Source organism: Oncorhynchus gorbuscha, linkage group LG12 (assembly GCF_021184085.1).
Source record: "Oncorhynchus gorbuscha isolate QuinsamMale2020 ecotype Even-year linkage group LG12, OgorEven_v1.0, whole genome shotgun sequence".
Taxonomy (NCBI): domain Eukaryota; kingdom Metazoa; phylum Chordata; class Actinopteri; order Salmoniformes; family Salmonidae; genus Oncorhynchus; species Oncorhynchus gorbuscha.
Genome location: NC_060184.1, coordinates 29,375,788 through 29,399,862, shown reverse-complemented (window position 1 = coordinate 29,399,862; position 24,075 = coordinate 29,375,788). Strand labels below are relative to the sequence as shown.

The following is a 24,075-nucleotide window of genomic DNA, read 5'->3' as shown; positions in this document are numbered from 1 at the left end:
CAAATTTCTGTTTGAAAAAGCTAGCCTTAGCTTTCCTAACTGCCTGTGTATATTTGTTCCTAACTTCCCTGAAAAGTTGCATATCATGGGGGCTATTCGATGCTAATGCAGAACCCCACAGGATGTTTTTGTGCTGGTCAAGGGCCAACAGGTCTGGAGTGAACCAATAACTATATCTATTCCTAGTTCTACATTTTTTGAACGGAGCATGCTTATTTAAGATGGTGAAGAAGGCACTTTTAAAGAATAGCCAGGCATCATCTACTGACTGGATGAGGTCAATGTCATTCCAGGATACCCCGGCCAGGTCAATTAGAAAGGCCTGCTCGCAGAAGTTCTTTAGGGAGCGTTTTACAGTGATGAGGGGTGGTTGTTTGGTCGGAGACCCAATACGGATGCAGGCAATGAGGCAGTGATCGCCAAGATCTTGATTGATGGCGAGTTAGTTAGGATGACATCTATGAAGGTGCCCATGTTTACAGATTTGGAGTTGTACCTGGTAGGTTCATTGATAATTTGTGTGAGATTGAGGATATCAAGCTTGGATTGTAGGATGGCCGGGGTGTTAAGCATGTCCCAGTTTAGGTTACCTAGTAGCACAAGCTCAGATGATAAATGGGGGGCAATCAATTCACATATGGTATCGAGGGCACAGCTGGGGACAGAGGGAGATCTATAGCAAGCGGCAACAGTGAGAGACTTGTTTCTGGAAAGTTGAATTTTTAGGAGTAGATGCTCAAATTGTTTGGGTACAGACTTGGATAGTAATACAGAACTCTGCAGGTTATCTTTGCAGTAGATTGCAACACCGCCCCCTTTGGCAGTTCTATCTTGGCGGGAAAATGTTATAGTTAGCGATGGAGATTAAGGTTTTTGGTGGTTCTCCTAAGCCAGGATTCTGACACGACTAAGACATCCGGGTTGGCAGAGTGTGCTAAAGCAGTGAGTAAAACAAACTTAAGGAGTAGGTTTCTAATGTTAACATGCATGAAACCAAGGCTTTTACAGATACAGAAGTCAACAAATGAGAGCACCTGGGGAGTGGAGCTAAGCACTGCAGGGCCTGGATTAACCTCTACATCACCTGAGGAAGAGGAGAAGTAGGGTAAGGGTACGGCTAAATGCTATACGAACTGGCCGTCTAGGACGTTCAGAACAGAGAGTAAAAGGAGCAGGTTTCTGGGCACGATAGCATAGATTCAAGGCATAGTGTACATAGTGTAGATAGCTAACATTACATGATTGTCATTAATAGTGAATCAATGAAGCTTGCTATGCAGCATCTCTTTTAGTTGTCATCTAGCAAATGTCATGTAGCTAAGTATCTCAATAGTCCTTTCGTAAACACTTAGATAACCACATTAAGCTAACGCTAGATGATGCACACTACTAGACAGCTTCATCCCAATCGGCGTTTTAAGATAGAGATAACACTTTGATATAAATCACAACTTACCTCCAGAAAACAATGCCACTGCTATCCATTTGATCAGGCTGCCTGCAATTACTCACTAAAAAGCTACATAGTTTAATGCAACTTCATATCCAAATTCGGGAAAATGCTATGTTTTGGTGGGGATTCCGTCTCTAGCGTTCTTCCGTCTCTAGCGCACCTTTACTTCTCACAGGGAACAACCAAACTCTGACCAATCAGCACAGCTTTGAATGTTGCTAGGTTTCTCGTGGGAGTGGTTTTGCCACAAGTTTGGCGTGGATTAAAAGGACGCTCTCTGACCTCCTGAAGTGGTCAAGGTGGTCAGCCAGATCTGAACTCGAGACCAGAAAGCAACTTTGTGTCAGCACCTGTCTTTTCAATGTGATCTTTGCATTCTGATAGCTGAAGTCACATGTAAGTATCAAGTGTAGACATGACCTGTCTACACTTGAAACTGTGGTCCTGTGATCTTTAAGTGAAAAGAGTAAGCACCTTTGCATAATGTCACATATTAGAGCACTCAGAAGTTTTGTACACATTCTTAGCAGAGATTCGAATAACAAAAATACAAAAAACATTCCTTATGTACATGTGATTGTGAATGCAAATCGGTCTCATTCAAGCAATGAGGGATGCTAAAATATTGCTGAGGGATAAGACAAAGTTCACCAATGTCGACAAGTGTTCAAACACAACCCCTCATTTTGGGGCATTCCACCACAGAACGACCAGCTGTGATCTAGCTGTGCATCTCTCGATACTCCAACAGGGTTGTGTGGAACATCCTGACACAGATACTGCCCAATACCAGTGGGAGAAAATAAATCTGTTCTGGCCACCACCCGAACTGTGCAAGCAGTCAAGGGTCACCATGCTTTCCTGCCCGCAGCACAGCAGCATCAAAACATGGCCAAAACATGCGGTGAACGAGCGAGAGATCTGTCAGCAGCTGTCTCTAGTCCCTGCTGGACCTCCGTGATCAAGCACTTCAATCCAGCAGCAGAAAGTGTGGCCCTGAACGATCGCTGCAACAACAAACTGTAATTTATTGTAGAGTACAAGTGCAGTGCACAGGTGCATGTTTGAAGCAGACTCAAATCCAAATGTGAGCAAGCTGGACTCTTAAAGCCAGAGCAAAGCATCTGGAAATGATTCCTATTATCCCTTTGTATAGTCTTTGGTGCATTTAGACATTCTACCATCTCCATCCCTGTGGAAGCTATATTTGCTCCAGAGTCTTGGACTCCCGGTCCTCTTGGCTGAACTTATGACTTGTGATAATGTGGTTTGACCAAAAGGGGTGGTTTGGAGAAATGGTTTTGTGGTACCACCCACCTTGGTACTGAGCAGTTCAGAAACACATCTGACAATCACACAAAAAACACAGTACTATTGAGTCTGCCAAAACAATAATCTGTGTGAGGAGACTAAGACACATAAATTGAGTAGGACAAGCTCAACGATGACAGGGCTCCAGAGTGCGACCATTTTGCGATCCTTTCACTTGACTGGGCGAGTTCGATAGGCTATAGCCTAAAGTTTTAAATATACTACACATCGAAACATAAGGAATTGTTTTTTGTCATTTGTTATAGGTAGTCTTTAGGGACACGCAATTCTGGCTCATTTAGCCAATATCACTAGTTTATTTTTCACATCCAGTTTTATAAACTTTATTTCCACAGGGAAAACGATCACATTCCTAAGCAAAGAGGTTCTTAAATCAACAATTTTAACTGCCCCAGAGGCACCATAACATGAAGTTGCAGGGAACTCTGTCAATCATTCCATACATGGGGTGCAAAGAAACTGAAAGCAGATTTACCTTACTCAATAGAGCTATCTAGAGTGAGCCATCCCTGAGACCAGGTCTAGTAGTTTGTACATCTGTAGGTTAACAATGAAGTAAAGTACGATGGAGGTTTGTGCAAAAGGGCTATATTAACAAAAAGAGTGCAATGCATCTATGTACAAGACTTCAAAAGAGGCCCAGCCTACTTTCTGATACAGAATGCAGTGATGTGTACTGAACTTGTTGCACGTAATGAAGCGTATTGCGCCATAATAAACTGCGTCCAATGGCTTCAATACAGTTGCAGCTGCATTCATATAGACCAGGGGTGTCAAACTACATTTTGCCCCAGGGGGCTGCATTCATATAGACCAAGGGTGTCAAACTACATTTTGCCCCAGGGGCATGCATTCATATAGACCAGGGATGTCAAACTACATTTTGCCCAAGGGGGCTGCATTCGTTCATCAATCAGTTCTGGAAGGCCACACTGGAAATTGGTTACATTTCCTCGCCATCCAAATTTGCAAAACATAGAGAACTATCCATCGTTTTGGAATGTTCTTTTCTCCCGACTGTCTAGTTTAATTCCAGTGATTATTAGCAAGCTGGACATAGTCAATAAACTGTATACAGTGCCTTGCGAAAGTATTCGGCCCCCCTCGACCTTTTGCCACATTTCAGGCATCAAACATAAAGATATAAAAGTGTATTTTTTTGTGAAGAATCAACAACAAGTGGGACACAATCATGAAGTGGAATGACATTTATTGGATATTTCAAACAACTCAAAAACTGAACAATTGGGCGTGCAAAATTATTCAGCCCCTTTACTTTCAGTGCAGCAAACTCTCTCCAGAAGTTCAGTGAGGATCTCTGAATGATCCAATGTTGACCTAAATGACTAATGATGATAAATACAATCCACCTGTGTGTAATCAAGTCTCAGTATAAATGCACCTGCACTGTGATAGTCTCAGAGGTCCGTTAAAAGCGCAGAGAGCGTCATGAAGAACAAAAGGAACACACCAGGCAGGTCCGAGATACTGTTGTGAAGAAGTTTAAAGCCGGATTTGGATACAAAAAAGATTTCCCAAGCTTTAAACATCCCAAGGAGCACTGTGCAAGCGATAATATTGAAATGGAAGGAGTATCAGACCACTGCAAATCTACCACGCCCTGGCCATCCCTCTAAATTTTCAGCTCATACAAGGAGAAGACTGATCAGAGATGCAGCCAAGAGGCCCATGATCACTCTGGATGAACTGCAGAGATCTACAGCTGAGGTGGGAGACTCTGTCCATAGGACAACAATCAGTCGTATATTGCACAAATCTGGCCTTTATGGAAGAGTGGCAAGAAGAAAGCCATACAAAGTGTTGTTTAAAGTTTGCCACAAGCCACCTGGGAGACACAAACATGTGGAAGAAGGTGCTCTGGTCAGATGAAACCAAAATTGAACTTTTTGGCAACAATGCAAAACGTTATGTTTGGCGTAAAAGCAACACAGCTCATCACCCTGAACACACCATCCACACTGTCAAACATGGTGGTGGCAGCATCATGGTTTTGGCCTGCTTTTCTTCAGCAAGGACAGGGAAGATGGTTAAAATTGATGGGAAGATGGATGGAGCCAAATACAGGACCATTCTGGAAGAAAACCTGATGGAGTCTGCAAAAGACCTGAGACTGGGACGGAGATTTGTCTTCCAACAAGACAATGATCCAAAACATAAAGCAAAATCTACAATGGAATGGTTCAAAAATAAACATATCCAGGTGTTAGAATGGCCAAGTCAAAGTCCAGACCTGAATACAATCGAGAATCTGTGGAAAGAACTGAAAACTGCTGTTCACAAATGCTCTCCATCCAACCTCACTGAGCTCGAGCTGTTTTGCAAGGAGGAATGGAAAAAATTTCAGTCTCTCGATGTGCAAAACTGATAGAGACATACCCCAAGCGACTTACAGCTGTAATCGCAGCAAAAGGTGGCGCTACAAAGTATTAATTAACTTAAGGGGGCTGAATAATTTTGCACGCCCAATTTTTCAGTTTTTGATTTGTTTAAAACGTTTGAAATATCCAATAAATGTCGTTCCACTCCATGATTGTATCCCACTTGTTGATTCTTCACAAAAAAATACACTTTTATATCTTTATGTTTGAAGCCTGAAATGTGGCAAAAGGTCGCAAAGTTCAAGGGGGCCGAATACTTTCGCAAGGCACTGTAAATGTAGGTTCATTATCAATATTAGACACCCCTGTCATAGACTATAACTGTTATGAATGTCGACAATTATTTTCCCCCCATGACATTGATGTCACTGGCTACGCCAGGTCAAGGGTTTATTTCTCCATTTCGTTCTACTCTCAGATCTGAACGAGTCTCTTACATCCAAATGGGCATGGGTCTTCTGGGGTCTGCTTTCCATTGGCTTTTCTGGACCTCTAGCTGGGAGACCTTGTGAGTTTTAAAGAGTGTGAGTGCAAAAGTGGGAGAGTGAAAAATTGTGGGAGAATGTGGGGGTAGGGGAATGTAATAAAGGGAGCGTGAAACGAAGGAGGGAGAGAGTGTGTGTGCACCAGATTAGCAGTAAATGTCACAGTAAACCTCAAAGGGTTTGCATGTTTACAGTCATTTCATTAACCTGATTCTGGCCCCTGAACTTGCCCCTCTATAAGGTTGTATGTGAAGCTGTCATGTCCCCCCCCCTCCCTCCCATTGGCTTGTCAAGACAGGATCACATTCCACTCATATTTTGGAGGACTCAACGACCCTGAACAACTTCAACACAACAACACCTACCAGCTACTCTCACCTCATATTACTAGTTCTCCCACACTCTCGACCACATTATGACTTGCAATAATATCGCGCTCCTCAATACATGCACACAAAAACACAATTCCACAAACTAACCAAAAACTCAAATTCTTATTCTGATAGGCAAGTCTACTCCTGGCTTGGTGCGGAGTTCCTGTGTAGAGTAGCATCAAATCCTTGTAGCTTGAGACAAGGGCACATTACATGCAGTACTTGTATCTGAGATTAAGCCCAAGAAGCCTTCACCTATATTAGGTCTTGCAGAGAAAAAATCAGAAGAGAAGAGCCCTAAACGTGGGTGGTGCACACGTTTCTAAACCATGTACCTGACTAAAGAAGGTGATGGATGAATGTGGACAGAGGTGTATCATCGCTGGCAGTCTGTAGGCAACCCCACAAAGGAGGCCTGCTGTGCTGCAGACATCAAACGAGACCTGGCACCTTCACTCCAGCGGCCTCCCTCCCTTCTGGCTCCCGCTCTCACATAACCAACCCTCTTCTCGCTCTCCTCTTTCATCACGCTCTCACTTGCCTCTTCCCTCTCCCTCGATCCCCTTCCTCTCTCCCTTGCCTCGCTCAGTTTCTTTGAGATGTTCTGCTTTATCTCTTGGCATGCTCAAGCTTCAAACAAACACTGTGCCAGATAATCTTTATGGGTAGAAACAAGGAGAGGAGGACTTTGTCTCCATATCACTTATAACCAACTGTTCCTTCCATTCCATCATGAGTGCACAGCCCTATTAAGAGTATGTTCAAAAGTCAGTCTCCTCTCAACCCTTCTCTAGACCAGTAACTGATCTTTGATTCATTAATCCAGTCAGGTCCGGACGATTAGGCTGCCGTCGGGAAAAGGGGAAGTAAGAGTGCATTTTCAATAACGGTTGGAATCCCTCATGGGACATCGAGAGATTAAATGGCATCCCATTTGCGCCTCTTTCCACAAGACATGTCATGACATCACGTTGACTTTGGCTCACTCAACATGCACTTCTGCTTGCAATTCAATCGGAAGGTGAACACAAAAATCAATGGCTTGGCTAGTGGCTACAGCTTTGGTGAGCACACGCGCACACAGAAAAGTATCACTTGAGTCCAGCACAAGGAAATAACGTTGTGGATACAGTTCAAAATGACACAATTTCATGTCCACAACAACTAAAGACCTGCATCACTAGCCTATACTAAGAGCGTTGCCCTTTCTAAAAGGCCATATTTGGGTGTTTTTGGAGCTTTTATCCATGTCCTGGCAATGCAGAATGAGCATGAGGAAGTCCATCGCTGTTTGGGGTAAGTTTCTCAAAACCATGTGAACTCACCCAAAAAGTGTCTGGGACAGTGTTTCCATTAGCCGTTAATAGCCGTCTTTTTGCCGATAAAAAACAAAACAACAGAAAAAAAATATAAAAAAAAAAAATGCATTTTAGCCCATTCATTGATTGGAATACGAGTCGATTAAGCATAAGAGCTGCTGCTTCAGCTCATCAAAACAGCTTGTTTGTTGCTGATGGAGTGAAATGTGCTTTTATAAGCCCAATCATTGTGCAACAATTTTAAATGCAATCACATCTTAACAGTTTATGGCCACGATTAAAAATAGCCATTTTTATTTCTCTAATGGTAATTGAAGCACACTTTCCATTCGCCATTCAAAAGCAGGCTTCAGCATGTCACACCACTTTGCAATGAGCTGGAAGCAATATACATTTTGAAAACATACTTTAAAAAATTTTGAAACCTGACTTCTTTATTGTGAGGCATGCAGGCAACCAAACATTCAGGCAATTATTTTATCAAATACGTCCATATGCCATTGAAGCCTGTAGCTAATTCTCTAATGTTCTATTGGTTTTCAAATCAACTTTCTTTCATTGTCCAGAAGGCAAAGACACAATCCTAGTCATATTAGCAACCCATGTCTGTTGTTGCACTTTCAGATCTCCCCTCTTTCTAAATTTCTAATTGATATGTTCATCTCCATCTCATGAAACAGCTTGCATATGTGGTGCCCTTTTGACAATGGTGTTTTCCTGCTAATTGCGGGAACATTTGCACATAACCTACTGCCTTGTGTACATTGCTGCGCTTATAATATTAAGAAATAATAGTTTGTCAACATTTTAAGCTAAAAGTTCTGATCTGTTGCATGAACACCATTGCTTTTGAATGTTTTTGGGATGTAGGCCAACAGGTTGTATGAATGTGGGATCTATTGTCCCACAACTGTCCCAGTCTGTTTGGAATAGGCCATTTCTTTCTGTCGTTCTGAGCACCGTGGGTGGACGCCATAATCAGGTTACGCACCCAATGCATATGGGTCCAGTAAGTTTTGTTGGAAAAATATAAACTTTTCCTTTAATAAAGCAACAAACTGTACACCTAATACGGATATAACCCTAGACTTCTGACTCAAACAACTGAAAATGCATAAGCTATAACACTATGTACTACGTTACTACGTTAACAGCAATTTGGTCCGCTTTAAAGGGGACTAAACCCGAGTATGTTGAGTATAACATAATTGCACACGTGAGTTTCTTGCGAGTGTATGGCAAGCCCCGAACACAAAAGTAACAGAGTTCTTATGAAAGTGTTTGTGTGTGTGTTGATGTGACAGGGGAGCAGTGTCTCTGAAGTGTGAATGTCACATGGGCGAAAGCCCAAGGTGTTCATGGGAGTGGCGTCTGAGATCCTTCTCAGATTACTGGATTAACAAAGAGAGATGGACAGACAAGAAAGGAAGGAAGTTTTGCTTGGAATTGACTTTGGCTAGTGTTAAGTGAATCACTGACTGTTGGGAAAAACACATTTGATTTGGGTAAATGGCTTAAGGTTGTCTTTAACCGAGAACACATCAATGGGGCGACAGTTCAGTCATCAACACTTAGTGTTATGACCTAGGACGAGAACAAGCATTTATTTCACTGGCCAATGGTTCTAAACTCCACAATTGTATATAGTCTAGGCTGGACTAGGCAGCTGTAGTACACTGAAAAGTTACCTAGGGACTGAAACTGCAGAGTACAGTATGTGATCATATCTAGGAGGTGAAGAACAATAATATGAAGACTCATTACAAAAAAAATAATAATAATAAAATAGGCTTTTTAAAACAGCAAATTACTGCAGTAAAAAATAAAAATGTTGGACAGTGTTTGTAGCATACTGCAGTTATATATACTGCACCCTAACTGCAAACTTGTTTGTAAGGGAAGGAACTCCATTTATCCAAAGACTGTTTTCCAGAGGAGTATGAGCTGAGCTCCAAAACGAATGTATGTCATATGGTCTGAGCTTGTGTTCCACATGGAGACCTCTATACAGTGAGTGGTGAAGTATCAAACTGGTTACAGAGTATGTTTATTTGAGTATAAAGCCAACCCTAGTCTTTCCCCTTACAGAGCCATGGTAAGGACAGCGCATTTACACACTGTGGTCACACAGCGTGAGTGAAAGACAAATCAGGTTCTCGGGTAAACTCAACACGGGTCAAATTCCACACTCCCTCCTGACTGGGGCAATTGAGGGAGTGAGGATAAAAGAGCTGGCTGAAAGACGGGCAGGGTTGTCAATCTCAACAAGACATGTTATCCACCCCCCAGTCTAAACTTCACTGCGATGAGTTTGCATTCTTCCTGAGGTCGACCTTCAAATTGAGGTTAAAGAAATGGTAAGTATTTGGTACAGAGTTCTAACTGCTTTGAAAGTAAACCTGGCCTGAAGTGCTCTGTTGACTCCCCAAATATCATTCATATTAGGGATGATCGGGTTATTAGAATATTCAAATTGATATTAGTACTCAAACACTTGTGTGAGTAATATGTTAAAAAAAGTTAAATACCAAAAAGGCTTTTTCTAAATTAAATTGAAATAACCATGTGACATTGTTACATACAAGGTTGTCTCGTGTTTTGGAGAATTGTGTATCGCAAAAACAGTTTAAAATGGTCCATTGACTCCCTGCAGCAAAATTTGTATTGAATGGTACATTTCAAGAACCCGCCCGTAGAAGCGGTGCTGGGTGTTATGTGCGTCACAAAATCTGGAAGATTGTCCTTCCAAAAACAAAATAATTGGCAGTGGGAGAACATATTCAAGTGAATACATTTTTTAAATGTAAAAACAGGATGTATTATTAGCTAGCTGGCTACAGTAGGCCACTTACTAAGCTAACTCAACTGAGCTGCTAGCTAGCTAACTATACACACGGTTTAGATACGTGAATTAAATGTCATCAGCTAGTTAGCTAGCTAATGGGTAGTTTTTTTTTGATGTAATCATTGTAAATTATAAACAGTCTCTAAATTCATTTGTAGATAACAGCCATCTAAAAAGGGTGAGATTGCAGCTCGAGCTGTCAGTAAAGTGAGGGTGTAGGCTACAGGATACCCTTACAAAAAAAGGTTGCAGTCAGAGTGCAGTATAATTGCATTATGCTGCAAATACTGCATAAAAGCAACTTTTTTTTACTGCAGTAATTTTGCATTGTAACTGCAGTTTCTTCTGCAATTACTGCGGCCAAAATGCCACAGACGACTGCAGTTACTGCACTTTTACTGCAGTTTCAAAACTACATTTTTTTTGTATGGGTAAGGCAGGTAATTTTGTGGGAGGACATTATGAAATTATTCTCCAGTTACAGTCCCCAGAGGGGAAAACTGAGTACGGAGAGATGTATTATTATTATTATTATTATTATATTATGCAGTAATAGCAAGATAATATTTCAGTGCCATCTAATTTTAGTATAACGAAGCCTGCTTCTTTGTGACGTTTTCTGTCCTCATATGGAAACCGTGACAACCTGTTTGCAGGTGAAGAGAGTAGTCGCAATATATATGTCTCAAGAGACTAAGGGTATATCCTATATGCCATGGGTTATATGCATAGGCCTATCTATGTAAGAAAATGTTGTATACTAAACAAATACAGTTAATCACACACAATTGGAGCAGGCCAAACCTGCTGAAGGTCTGCTGGGTGTGCAGGGTTCTGTTTTAGCCCAGCAATAACACACCTAATTCAACTTATTAAAACTTATGAGTGCTATTGCTGGGCTGGAATAGAAGTTTGTTCACCAAGTAGATCAGGGATCAGTGAAGCAAGGTTGGCCACTGCTGGTATGGACTTTTTGTTCACCTGAAATGATGCCTACATGTCACTTCTCAATTATCTATTGTTATTTAGACTAAGACATGTTATCATCTTTACATAAAAGTTAGCTTATTTGTACATTTTGAAGTGATGAAGTGTTGATTCCTTGAAGTGAAGTGTTTAAACTTGTTTGAATTGTTCAACTATTATTCAAAATGAACTAGTGTCAATGCTGATGAATCCGATCACAATCCTGCAATAAAGAGGGGAAGGGGTCGTCTCTAATATTTGTGTTTCTAAAGTCAACTTTTCATTTTTGTCTAGTTGTAAGATCTCCAATCTGTTTTATTTGATTGTCACCCTCTCTCAGTATTAAGATATGTGAATCCATTTTGCAGCTTATCATATGGCATGCATTGCCAATGCAGCCATATAGATCTACAGTATTATGGCAATACTGGGCATCTGTCGTCTGAAGCAGAGAATAGCTAAACTCACACAGTCTAAATGCTGAGCTATAAGTTCCCGATTTAAAATAACACCAGTAGACAATGCATTTGAGGCTAACCATATGCAGCACGTGTTGACGTACAAAATTGTTTAGTTCAAATCCAACCCTTGTAATTGAAGTACAGGTTGCTTAGCGGTTAAGAGCGTTGGGCCAGTTACCGAAAGGCCGTTAGTCGGCTCGTTGATTCGAACTAAGTGAAAAAAAAATCTGTCGATGTGCCCTTGAGCAAGGCACTTATCCTGAGCGACTTGCAGGAGCAATTAAGGTTTAGAGCGTCTGCGAAATGATTAAAAAATATATAAAATATGTCAAATAAGGAGATAATGCTACAGGAGATTAGCATTACAGATGACATTATGAGGTTCATCTTATTTTAGCAATGCGACTTGCAAAAGTTTGCAGTTGTTCCCCATAGACAACACATGGTTGCTCTATGTATCATTGACCCTGGATAAACTACCGACTGGGCTAACACAGTTCAACTTTTAGTTAAATAATATGCTGTTTTTATTAAAATGTTATAATCATGAGAAATTTAACTAGCTAGTAGCGAGCTAGTTATACCTACAGTTGAAGTCGGAAGTTTACATACACCTTAAGCCAAAAACATTTAAACTCAATTTTTCACAATTCCTGACATTTATTCCTCGTAAAAAATTCCCTGTCTTAGGTCAGTTAGGATCACCACTGTATTTTAAAAATGTGAAATGCCAGAATAATTGTACAGATAATTATTTATTTCAGCTTGTATTTCTTTCATCACATTCCCAGTGGGTCAGAAGTTTACATATACTTAATTAGTATTTGGTAGCATTGCCTTTAAATTGTTTAACTTGGGTCAAATGTTTCAGGTAGCCTTCCACAAGCTTCCCACAATAAGTTGGGTGAATTGTATTATTATTTGACTTTTTGCAAACTGGAATCCATTTATCCGGAGGCTGCATTCATTGTAGCTTGGGATTTTAACAAGGCTAATCTGAAAACAAGACTCCCTAAATTTTATCAGCATATCGATTGCGCAACCAGGGCTGGAAAAACCTTGGATCACTGCTATTCTAACTTCCGTGATGCATATAAGGCCCTGCCCCGCCCTCCTTTCGGAAAAGCTGACCACGACTCCATTTTGTTGATCCCTGCCTACAGACAGAAACTAAAACAAGAAGCTCCCGCGCTGAGGTCTGTTCAATGCTGGTCCGACCAATCTGATTCCACACTCCAAGACTGCTTCCATCACGTGGACTGGGATATGTTTCGTATTGCGTCAGACAACAACATTGACGAATACGCTGATTCGGTGAGCGAGTTCATTAGAACGTGCGTTGAAGATGTCCTTCCCATAGCAACAATTAAAACATTCCCAAACCAGAAACCGTGGATTGATGGCAGCATTCGCGTGAAACTGAAAGCCTGAACCACTGCTTTTAATCAGGGCAAGGTGACCGGAAACATGACCGAATACAAACAGTGTAACTATTCCCTCCGCAAGGCAATCAAACAAGCTAAGCGTCAGTATAGAGACAAAGTAGAATCTCAAGTCAACGGCTCAGACACAAGAGGTATGTGGCAGGGTCTACAGTCAATCACGGATTACAAAAAGAAAACCAGCCCAGTCACGGACCAGGATGTCTTGCTCCCAGGCAGACTAAATAACTTTTTTGCCCGCTTTAAGGACAATACAGTGCCACTGACACGGCCCGCAGCTAAAACATGCGGACTCTCCTTCACTGCAGCCGACGTGAGGAAAACATTTAAACATGTCAACCCTCGCAAGGCTGCAGGCCCAGACGGCATCTCCAGGCGCGCCCTCAGAGCATGCGCAGACCAGCTGGCTGGTGTGTTTACGGACATATTCAATCAAACCCTATCCCAGTCTGTTGTTCCTACATGCTTCAAGAGGGCCACCATTGTTCCTGTTCCCAAGAATGCTAAGGTAACTGAGCTAAATGACTACCGCCCCGTAGCACTCACTTCCGTCATCATGAAGTGCTTTGAGAGACTAGTCAAGGACCATATCACCTCCACCCTACCTGACACCCTAGACCCACTCCAATTTGCTTACCGCCCAAATAGGTCCACAGACGATGCAATCTCAACCACACTGCACACTGCCCTAACCCATCTGGACAAGAGGAATACCTATGTGTGAATGCTGTTCATCGACTACAGCTCGGCATTTAACACCATAGTGCCCTCCAAGCTCGTCATCAAGCTCGAGACCCTGGGTCTCGACCCCGCCCTGTGCAACTGGGTACTGGACTTCCTGACGGGCCTTCCCCAGTTGGTGAGGGTAGGCAACACCATTTTCACCCCGCTGATCCTCAACACTGGGGCCCCACAAGGGTGCGTTCTGAGCCCTCTCCTGTACTCCCTGTTCACCCACGACTGCGTGGCCACGCACACCGCCAACTCAATCATCAGGTTTGCGGACGACACAACAGTGGTAGGCTTGATTACCAACAACGACGAGACGGCCTACAGGGAGGAGGTGAGGGCCCTCGGGAATGTGGTGTCAGGAATATAACCTCACACTCAACGTCAACAAAACTAAGGAGATGATTGTGGACTTCAGGAAACAGCAGATGGAACTCCCCCCTATCCACATCGATGGAACAGTAGTGGAGAGGGTAGTAAGTTAAGTTCCTCGCCGTACACATCACAGACAAACTGAATTGGTCCACCCACACACACAACCTCAGGAGGCTGAAGAAATTTGGCTTGTCACCAAAAGCACTCACAAACTTCTACAGATGCACAATCGAGAGCATCCTGTCGGGCTGTATCACCGCCTGGTACGGCAACTGCTCCGCCCACAACCGTAAGGCTCTCCAGAGGGTAGTGAGGTCTGCACAACGCATCACCGGGGGCAAACTACCTGCCCTCCAGGACACCTACACCACCCGATGTCACAGGAAGGCCATAAAGATCATCAAGGACAACAACCACCCGAGCCACTGCCTGTTCACCCCGCTATCATCCAGAAGGCGAGGTCAGTACAGGTGCATCAAAGCTGGGACAGAGAGACTGAAAAACAGCTTCTATCTCAAGGCCATCAGACTGTTAAACAGTCACCACTAACATTGAGTGGCTGCTGCCAACACACTGACTCAACTACAGCCACTTTAATAATGGAAATTGATGGGAAATGTAAAATATATCACTAGCCACTTTACACAATGCTACCTAATATAATGTTTACATACCCTACATTACTCATCTCATATGTATATGTATATACTGTACTCTATATCATCTACTGCATCTTTATGTAATACATGTATCACTAGCCACTTTAACTATGCCACTTTGTTTACATACTCATCTCATATGTATATACGGCACTCAATACCATCTACTGTATCTTGCCTATGCCGCTCTGTACCATCACTCACTCATATCTTTATGTACATATTCTTATCCCCTTACACTTGTGTCTATAAGGTAGTAGTTTTGGAATTGTTAGCTAGATTACTTGTTGGTTATTACTGCATTGTCGGAACTAGAAGCACAAGCATTTCGCTACACTCGCATTAACATCTGCTAACCATGTGTATGTGACAAATCAAATTTGATTTGATTTGGGGCCCATTCCTCCTGACAGAGCTGGTGTAACTGAGTCAGGAATGTAGGCCTCCTTGCTCGCACAAACTTTTTCAGTTCTGCACACACATTTTCTATAAGTTTGAGGTCAGGGCTTTGTGATGGCCACTCCAATACCTTGACTTTGTTGTCTTAAGCCATTTTGCCACAACTTTGGAAGTATGCTTGGAGTCATTGTCCATTTGGAAGACCAATTTGCGACCAATCTTTAACTTCCTGACTGATGTCTTGAGATGTTGCTTCAATATTGACACAATTTTCCTACCTCGTGATGCCATCTATTTTGTGAAGTGCACCAGTCCCTCCTGTAGCAATGCACCCCCACAACATTATGCTGCCACCCCCCGGGCTTGTGTTCTTGCAAACCTCCCCCTTTTTCCTCCAAACATAACGATGGTCAATATGGCCGAACAGTTCTATTTTTGTTTCATCAGACCAGAGGACATTTCTCCAAAAAGTACGATATTTGTCCCCATGTGCAGATGCAAACCGTAGTCTGGCTTTTTTTATGGCAGTTTTGGAGCAGTGGCTTCTTCCTTGTTGAGCGGCCTTTCAGGTTATGTTGATATAGGACTTTACTGTGGCTATAGATACTTTTGTACCGGTTTCCTCCACCATCTTCAGGTCCTGCGCTGTTGTTCTGGGATTGATTGCTTGCTCCCACAGATTTACCAAACTTGTGGAGGTCTACAATTGTTTTTCTGAGGTCTTGGCTGATTTCTTTTGATTTTCCCATGATGTCAAGCAAAGAGGCACTGAGTTTGAAGGTAGGCCTAGAAATACATCCACAGGTATACCTCCAATTGACTCAAATTATGTCAATTATCAGAAGCTTCTAACGCATGACATCATTTTCTGGAATTTTCCAAGCTGTGAAAGGCAGTCAATTTAGTGTATGTAAACTTCTGACCAACTTGAATTGTGATAGAAGTGAAGTAAGTGAAATAATTTGTCTGTTAACAATAGTTGGAAAAATTACTTGTATGATGTACAAAGTAGGTGTCCTAACCGACATGCCAAAACTATAGTTTGTTAACAAGAAATGTGTGGAATGGTTGAAAAACAAGTTTTAATGACTCCAACCTAAACTTCCGACTTCAACTGTAGGTAGCTTACAAGTAGTGATTGGAGGGGGAAACAGATAGTTACATACTGGGATATTATTTTTGACAATATATCGTTTTAGCAATATCACAATATTATTTTTGCACCATAACTCCAGTATTTTTCCTCCATAGCTTGTTATCCATCTTCTTTTCAAATATGGAGCCAATTTGTTTTCAGCACTTTTATTTCCATGACTGATCTAAACTTGTTCTCATGACTCTCTTGTACCTCCGCAGCAGACATGTTTGGAACATCAAATCGCAATAAAAAAAAAATCACAGTATCGAAACGCAATACATACCATATCGGCAATTCCCAGCCCAAGTGTGCACCCATGACTCCAAAAATGACTGTTCTCCAAAATTCATTCACTTTAAGCAAACATTTAAACTTCATTACTTGACATGCCTCTAGAGATTCATTACTAGCAAAGTCAGACAGATATTAAAATTCCAATGCAGAGAGACAATAGTCTATCCTTTCCACACTCCCAGAAGACTTAAAAAGGGGGGTTGCTTGTCATCACAATGTCTTCTTGACATATTTCATAGGGTTTTATTAATATCGTTTTTGGCAAAGGACCACTTTAAGCAAGGCCATAACTATAAGAGTCATGCAAATAGTAGAGAAGGTTTGGGAGTGACAGTGTCCTAACATGCTTGGTCAGGTGGGTGTCATCCAGGCATTATATGTTTGTTTGTCCTGGTCAAAGGGCCTATGAAGGGAGAGGTCAAAAAGGGAAGAGAAAGAAAACAGGTGGGGTCAGAGGGAATCCTTGGAGCTTTGAACTGGACCTTTAGAAAAGTTGATAAATTGCTCATTTGAATCCCAAACAACATGTTCTCTGGTTTTCCAATCCACTAAACTGGTCACCACTCATGCAAACATTGAGCACTATTTCAAAGCAATTCTGTGTACAATACATGGACAGATCCAGGGGAGAATGGCTTCAATGAGAAGGGGGCAGTCAGAGACGTTCAAGACCTTCTGCGGTCCTGCAGGTATTGTTAGCAGAAAACAGGATCCCCATTATTGTGAAGGGAAAAATGGCAATCTTCATTGTCAATGTAAATCATTTGTGTAAATAAATAAAAAATGTGCAAAGACAATCAAGGTGCCAATTAATTGCTTCTAATACACCAGACGTATGTCCTTGAACAGCTTCTTAAAAATCGCACACAGAAGTTATAAGGATATTTTAGTTAGCCTGCAGTACCCGGTCGGCCTTCAACTAGAGTTACTCAGTGAGAGGGGCCAGCCTGCAACGTCACTTCCTGGAGTAGCTCAAGCTGTGCATGTTATGTCTCCATGAGACACCATCTTATCCTGCAATGTAGTTTCAAACTGCAGAATCCTCACGATGCCTCAGTTGCCTTGACAACGCCAGCTGGGTGACTAGTTAAAGCTTTGTGTATTATTTAAGATCTCATATTCCACACATTGCCTTTTCTTTAATCCTCCGTTTGTTGTCATTTGTGGAGAGAAAAGTTATTTTCTTCCAAAAATCGCCAGACAAAAATCAAACACAGCTTTAATGACTCAAAGCAAATTGGATTTGAGAGAGCGCCCACTCCCAAGCAGAGGCCACGCCTACATACTGGCTTAAAAACTAGTAAATGTCTAATTCTCTGTCACATCTCACATTAAAGTATGGATGTTTAGTATTGTACCTTAAATGTTTTGATGTAGTTTTAAAAATACCTCCAAAATGGATAGATGTACTGTCTGGATGGATGGACTGATGAGTTCTAGGAACTGCCATGACAACCAGCTTGGGGGACCCCCCACACACACACACACACACACACTGCTTAACATTACAGACTGATGGGGCAGGGAAGGAGAGGTGAGGAGAGGGATAGAAACCAGAGGAAGGGATGCACACACATTGGGACTAGGTTACACAGGAGTCTGCACCACCATTCTCAACTTTTAGGGAAAGGGATTGAAACTATCTACGTAGGCATTAAGTTGAACTATTTGTTCCTTGCATTTGCTGCATCTCTTACGGGCATGTTGATAAAGCAAAGCAACATTAATTGAGAGAGACCATATGAAGAGTGGAAAATAGCATGCCTGGGAGAGAGACCACTTGAAGTGACTTCTCTTTTCAAGGTGACTCTCCATTTCATTGACCTCCTTATCTGCACTGCCCCACCCCCTCGATAAAAATGTATGCCAGCTCATCCCCCTTGCTCACACACACCTCTGCTCAAAGGCTGCATACTCTGATACAGAAAACTGTTGAGGGAGGTTGGAGCATTTTTGTCCCACCGCCTCAGCACATCTCTAGACGAAGCTTGTCATTACGGGGCATTCCCCCGCATGCAGAGAGGACAGATCTCTACATTACGAACTGCCCAAGGCACCCCCCCCCCCTCTCAACAAACCGCCACCTCCCAATTAATTATACAAGCAGTCACACCTCCCAGCGAGTGGAATAACACACTGAGTGAGATAGCCAACTGAAGGGTTAACAGTCCATCAGGGCCTATACCCCTCGCAGAGGTAATAATCACATGCAGGCATCACACCATCCTATCGGCAGAGATAGAAGACATGCTCGCTGACTGGACAATGCTCGACCCCATTTCTCTCACTTCATTACGGGGGAGAATGGTGGGATATCAAATTCAGCATTTTCTTACCCCCTATTGCAGTGAGCGAGAGTTGCTGTATCCCCTTTAAGAGTCCGCGTTGCTGCAGTATCCAGTTTTGCACACGCACATTTACTACAGAGCTGCTTCCATCACAGCTTCCCAGCGAAAGACTGTTTCTGGGAGCTATCAGTATCCAGGTAACACACTGATTGGATCTCAGCACATGAATAAAAAGCCTCAAGTGACAAAATTCCCCAAGGGCTGTCCACAATGAAAGGGAGGAAGAATATAGGCCAGCTCTGGTTGGATGTATTCCCAGAGCCCGGTTTGTGGAAGTTTAAAAGCACACAGCAAAAGCAGACGTTCCTGATCTTCCCCCAGCCGGCCGGCAAATGCAGCCTCTCCCTAGTATTCCTGAGAATTTGCGAAAACAAATGGTCCATCCCTGCCTCTCTACGTCATAATCTCTCTCCCTCCTCTCTCTCGCTCTGTTCCACCGGCATGCTGTGGGGGCTGAGGGTAAAGGCACAGATGTTACTGGCTTTAGACCACACCCCTTTTCAACAGCCAGAACCATTATAGGACTCAGGCAGTTTAACCCCCTTATGGTTTGCTAAAGTGTTTAGGGTTTGTTTATAGAAGGGTTGTGAGAAAATGAAGCCTAGGTGTGAGCCTGTGTGTGTGTGTGTGTATATATGTCTGAGAGTGTTTTCAAGAGAGAGTGGAGGAGAGTGTCAGTGAGGGAGTAAAAAAAAAATAGCAATAGATAATGTTACTAAATAATGTTGATGAGTATTTACATACACTACTGGTCAAACGTTTTAGAACACCTACTCATTCAAGGGATTTTCTACATTGTAGAATAATAGTGAAGACATAAAAACCATGAAATAACATGGAATAACAAAAATGTGTCAAACAAATCAACATTTATTTTATATTTTAGATTCTTCAAAGTAGCCACCCTTTGCCTTGATGCACACTCTTGGCATTCTCTCAACCAGCTTCATGAGGTAGTCACCTGGAATGCATTTCAATTAACAGGTGTGCCTTCCTGAAAAGTTAAGGAAAGAAATTCCACAAATGAATGTTTGAGCCAATCAGTTGTGTTGTGACATGGTGGGGGGGGCAGAAGATAGCCTTATTTGGTAAAATAATGTGCCAAGAACAGCTCAAATTAGCAAAGAGAAATGACAGCCCATCATTAGTTTAGGACATGAAGGTCAGTCAATATGGAACATTTCAAGAACTTTGAAAGTTTTTAAGTGATGTTGCAAAAACCATCAAGCGCTATGATGAAACTGGCTCTCATGAGGACCGCCACAGGAATGGAAGACCCAGAGTTCTCTGCTGCAGAAGATACGTTCATTAGAGTCAGAAATTACAGCCCAAAGAATTGCTTCACAGAGTTCAAGTAACAGACACATCAACATCAACTGTTCAGAGGATGTGAAATCAGGCCTTTATGGTTCGAATTGCTGCAAATAAACCACTACGAAGATGAGACCTGCTTGGGCTAAGAAACACGAGCAATGGACATTAGACCGGTGGAAATGTGTCCTTTGGTCTGGAGTCCAAATTGGAGATATTTGGTTCCAACCGCCGTGTCTTTGTGAGTGCGGTGTGGGTGAACAGAGGATCTCTGCTTGTATATTTCCCACCGTAAAGCATGGAGGAGGGGGTGTTGTGGTGTGGGGGTGATTTGCTGGTGACACTGGCCCGGACTTGAACCTGATCAAACATCTCTGGAGAGACCTGGAAACAGCTGTGCAGTGACGCTCCCCCACCAACCTGACAGAGCTTGAGAGGATCTGCAGAGAAGAATGGGAGAAACTCCCAAAATACCAGTGTGCCAAGCTTGTAGCGTCATATCCAAGAAGATTCGAGGCTGTAATCGCTGCCAAAGGTGCTTCAACAAAGTACTGAATAGAGGGTCTGAATACTTATGCAAATCTTTCTTTATAAATGAGAGAAAAAAAAACAGGGGATTTTTTTTTGCTTTGTTATTAGGGGGTATTGTGTCTAGATTGATGAGGAATTTGTTTTATTTAATCCATTTTAGAGTAAGGCTGTAACGTAACAAAATGTGGAAAAAGTAAAGTGGTCTGAATACTTATTTGGTATTTTATTAGGATCACCATTAGCTGTTGCAAAAGCAGCAGCTACTCTTCCTGGGGTCCACACAAAACATGAAACATAATACAGAACATCAATAGACAAGAACAGCTCAAGGACAGAACTACATACATTTTTTAAAAGGCACAAGTAGCCTAGATATTAATGCATAGACACAAACTATCTAGGTTAAATAGGGGAGAGGCTTTGTGCCGTGAGGTGTTACTTTATCAGATTTTTCAAACCAGGTTTGCTGTTTATTTGAGCAATATGAGATGGAAGGAAGTTCCATGTAATAAGGGCTCTATATACTGTACGCGTTCTTGAATTTGTTCTGGATTTGGGGACTGTGAAAAGACCCCTGGTGGCATGTCTGGTGGGATAAGTATAATTTAATTAACAAGTATTAGGCTACTAAGAGAAGAAAGAGATTGACATGGCATAGCACAAACCCTTGGTTTTTATGGTGTATTGAGCATTTGTAGAAATAAGATCGAACCAACAGTGAGGCTGGTCTTCACATTTGTTTATTTGAATAAACAACAATCTCGTCAGGCCAATACTTGTCACAATGCAGAGGGATGAGCTCTGCATTAAGCCACAGCTAGCAGCATTCTAGTCTGGAGCAGAGGTTACATAATTTACAGCAGGATACAGAAATTCTCCAAGGAACGTACTTATATTCATCAAAATGTGTCCAACTCGGAATACCTTTCTAATTAACAAAATGTCCATAATGTAGGGTCTTCTATTGGAACTGACATGTAATGGACTCAAGCAGCCTACATTGTTTTCCTTTGTTCATCACCATTCTAGTTGTGCTAATAGCAATATAGTTATGTAACCAATGTACCTAAAGCAAAGGGCATGTGTTGAACCAATGGATAACACAAGGAGTTATCTTGTTCTGGGATGCCGCCTCTGAAAAGGGCCGACTGCAGCTGGAATAACACACAGGTCCGGTTCCATGGAGCAGCCCTGACTCTCTCTGGGCTTCTGCTCTGCAGTGTGAGGGGCAACTAACGATCCGGGAGGGGGGTAAGGTTCCATTGAGTAAAGCCTGATATGTGCCCTGCCTCTGAACCAAGTGCACCTAACCACTAAACGATGTGGGTGTGTGCATCATGTGTGGGGGTTCTACATAAAAGCCCAGTTGTCCCATTCCAAACCAAAAGGAATGGTGAATTCAGGGATGGGCCGTACCCACAAATTCCATCAATGCAGCCCCCCTAATTTGGGACTATCGTGATCACAAATTAAAAGCTTGGCGTAGAGGGCGTAGAGAGGGTTGCGTTAAGAGGGGTGGAAAGGCCTTGTAATTGCCGCCTGGCATCACTCCGGACACCCCACGAGGGGCCTTGCCACGCATGGTGTTCTGCAACCCTGAATGCCACTGAACAACTGGACCTGTGAAAAAAAGGGCCGATATCTCGCCAAGGCAGGGAGCACTGCTTTTTAAATCTGGGATCCAGAATAAAAGGAGAGAAAAGCAACTGCTCCTCCTGTTCGTGGTCAAAATAGCATTTTATTCCATGCAGCTGTCTTTTGAACTTCAAAAGAAAGATAAAGTGAGAATGAGAAAGAGGGAGTGATTGAGTGGGAAATATGAGTAGAAGAGAGGGGAGGGAGCTTGTGTGTTTAACTTTCAGAGGATCTTGGTCTATTTGCATTGGTGGCTACCTCAAAAGGTTTTAGGCTTTCCTGATTGTCCTCTCCAATTCAGAGGACAGCCTTGGCAAAATCTGAATTCTGCTACCTGATATAGGGACGTGAAATACTTTCCAGTTGAACCGCTTAATCTTAATAGTTAATAAGGTTGTTATTGAATTTGTTCTCAATGACTTACCTGGCTAAATAAAGGATGAAATCAAAATCAAATCAAAGAACCAATTCTAAGCTGGCAAGGTACATCAACCATACAAAACATACTTAGTGCCTGTCTGGTTCGCACATTATGTTTCAAAAGAGACGTCCTTCCATGGGAGCTTTGCTTGATGTGTTGTGTCGTGTTGGGCATTAAGGAATTCCAAACTTTTAATGGGAGAAAGGAAAGAGCAAGGCAAAGGGCTGCAGCTGTTGGGGAACGTGCTTGCACTGGATTTATGGAATTTGGGGGTTAACAGTTCTGGTTTAGGGCCTAACTTGTTGATCCCCCCCAGATGTGCCTCAATGCTATGAAGAGCTCAAGCAACCATTGCTGATTCGTGGACAGAATGAGAGAGGGCAGACAAAGAGACTATCAGAACATGTACTTGATCCTCAGCCAGATCTCAATGAAGAATTAATGGGAATTTAGGCCTATGCATATCCTGAGAGATATTTTTAAGCAATAAGGCCGAGCAGGTGTGGTATATGGCCAATATACCACGGCTAAAGGCAGTACCTGATACAGCCCTTAGCCGTGGTATATTGGCCATATATCAAACCCCAGAGGTGCCTTATTGCTATTATAAACTGGTTACCAAAGTAATTAGAGTAGTAAAAATAAATGGTTGTGTCATACCAGTGGTATACGGTCTGATATACCACAGCTGTCAGCCAATCAGCATTCAGGGCTCGAACCACCCAGTTTATAAGCAACTATTGGCCATAGTAGGAAATTGATCTAATGGCATGACTCCTTTTTTGACTAGCCGGACATAGGCTATCAAAATTGTACTTTAGGAGGCTAAAGCAATATGGCTGTATACATGTCATGTGATGATTAAACAAGTTTCTGGGTGTAAAAGCTCACTGACAGAGTGACCACTGGTTGATGCTGTCTCGATGGCCTCTTGGCTTGACCACTTAATACCATCATGCAAATGCTCTCTGTGTTCCAATTCCTACTCTAACATGCTGACCACACCACTCGCGTCATGTGTGCGAGCATTGCAAAAAACATGAACACATACATGTTATTCAATCATGGCACCCACACTGCTCGCGGGCATCTGCGTGGCAAGGTGCTAAAATAGAAATTGGTTCTATTTGTGACGCTGAACGCAATGCAAGTCCGGTCT

The 24,075-nt window shown here is 42.4% G+C and overlaps 1 protein-coding gene across 3 annotated transcripts in view; it reads right to left on the bottom strand.

Moving 5' to 3' along the window:
- Positions 1–24,075, bottom strand: part of LOC123990850 (disheveled-associated activator of morphogenesis 1-like) — a 127,328-nt gene that overhangs the window by 74,048 nt on the left and 29,205 nt on the right. For 2 of the 3 annotated variants that reach the window (XM_046291772.1, XM_046291774.1), the window contains exon 1: positions 19,007–19,416. The exons of the other annotated variant lie outside the window; for it this stretch is intronic. The gene's annotated coding sequence lies outside the window, so the exon portion shown is untranslated. Of the gene's footprint in view, positions 1–19,006; positions 19,417–24,075 lie in introns of those variants that run through there. 3 annotated transcript variants of the gene reach the window in all.